The sequence below is a fragment of the Heptranchias perlo genome, unplaced genomic scaffold (assembly GCF_035084215.1).
Source record: "Heptranchias perlo isolate sHepPer1 unplaced genomic scaffold, sHepPer1.hap1 HAP1_SCAFFOLD_55, whole genome shotgun sequence".
NCBI classification, from domain to species: domain Eukaryota; kingdom Metazoa; phylum Chordata; class Chondrichthyes; order Hexanchiformes; family Hexanchidae; genus Heptranchias; species Heptranchias perlo.
The window spans coordinates 1,883,633-1,885,500 of record NW_027139570.1 but is presented as its reverse complement, the minus strand read 5'-3'; the positions used below and the strand labels follow the sequence as shown (position 1 = coordinate 1,885,500).

Below are 1,868 nucleotides of genomic sequence, written 5' to 3'. Positions count from 1 at the left end.
TGTAATTGGATTTGCTGCAGTCCGCTGACAGCAGGCGATGGAAGCGAGCGCCATGCTGCCGCTGACAGGTGAAGGATCCTTCTGATGCTGCCTGACATCTGGTGGGAGTGGGCGGGGATTTGAAAGCCAACCCATTCCACCAATCTCGGAGCTCTAAAGCGGTGCTTGACAAACATTGATAGAAACAAACACGCATTATAGCATCCAGGCCTCGTGGCGCAACGGTAGCGCGTCTGACTCCAGATCAGAAGGTTGTGTGTTCAAATCACGTCGGGGTCACAGTTTTTTTCCCTGAGAGCCGGTTTGAACAATTCCGCAATTCAATTTTTCTTTGCGTCTTCACAATAAACAGAACCCTGCTCGAAAGTCTGCCTCTGGTCGGGAGGGAAGCACCTGATGACCTCATTTATTTAATGTAAAGAACAGAAGACAAACACACGTCTTCGTTCAAAAACCACCCTGCAGGTGGACACATAGTGAGATAAACACAGGGCAGAGACGCAGACAGTATCCGGAAACATCGGGAAATAGACAAGAGAAATAGATTGAGCGCTTTGTTATCAGAAAATTGTCTGAACCTCCACGGTCAATGAAAGGGCTTTTGTTGGTCGGTTTCCCATTGAACCGGAGAATTCGGGAGAACTTGGTGGATGGTTGGTTCGCTTCCCTTATTCCCCACCGTTGGAAAAGGTTTGTAGATCCCACCCGACCAATTCCTTTCAAAAGCCACTCTGTCCAAAGCCAATATATCCAGATTAGAAGGGAATAAAACTTGAAAAGAGCGTCACTGTGGATCAGTTTTCTCTCACTCAAAATTATCTGTTTAATGAAGTGAAGTAAAAGATGCAGCTTACAAAGAATAAGGGAACAGCCACTGTCTCCCTTTTCGGCATGAGAAGAAAATCGATCTGGATGCTTGTGGAGACCAAGTTCCAACATAATGCTGCTGCCCGGGATCGAACCGGGGACTTTTCGCGTGTAAAGCAAACGTGATAACCGCTACACTACGGAAACCGATGGCATAGTATGTCACACAATGGGTAGCTGAATGGTGTGCTCTCTCTACTCGTACTTGGAATGTGTTCTTTCCATTGCAGCAAGAGACACAGACAGTGGCTGCTCCCCCTTATCTTTAAAAACTCTCAGGGTAGTGGGTTTGAGCCCCACGTTGGGCGAGTACCGTTTTAAACTTATATGCTGATTCCACCCGCCCCCCTCCGTCTCACCCCGCACCATGGGGCCGCGCCCGGGCTTAATCTATCCAATTTGGTTTCCACCTCTGTCGCAGCATGAAATGGTCCTGATCAAAGTCACAAATGATACCGTATGTGACTACCACCATGATAAACTATCCCTCCTCATCCTTCTCAAATACAATATCTCACCGTGCTGTTATGCTGTCAGACTAGTTTCCTCTCTCTGCTCTTATTTGGAATGTGTTGCTTTTCCGTCTGATAACACTTGGTATCATCGTATTATATTAGTCCACAAGAGGTTATTATTCGGCCCATCGTGCCTGTGCTGGGTCAAACACACGTATTCGTTCAAAATTCGTTTATAGATGGATTGAGTGCCTTGTTATCAGAAAATAGCCTGAACCACCACAGTCTGGAGCTTTCCTCCTCGCTATCAAACATATGGCCTATTTTTGTGTCACCCGCAAATTTTTCAATCATGCCCCCTAAGTTGAGGTCCAAATCGTTAATGTATACCACAAAAAGCAAATGAACAAGTACCGAGCCCTGCGGCACCCCACTGGAAACAGCCTTCCAACCACAAAAACACCCATCGACCATTACCCTTTGCTTCCTGCCACTGAACCAATTTTGCATCCAACAAGCCACATTCCCTTGGATCCCAGGGGCCTT

General features: G+C 46.9%; 1 non-coding gene across 1 annotated transcript; it reads left to right on the top strand.

Annotated features, from left to right (window-relative positions):
• Positions 1-207: 207 nt before the first annotated feature.
• On the top strand, positions 208-279 carry trnaw-cca (transfer RNA tryptophan (anticodon CCA)). Its single transcript has one exon. It is a non-coding gene; the product is annotated as a tRNA-Trp (tRNA).
• The last annotated feature ends 1,589 nt before the right edge of the window (positions 280-1,868 follow it).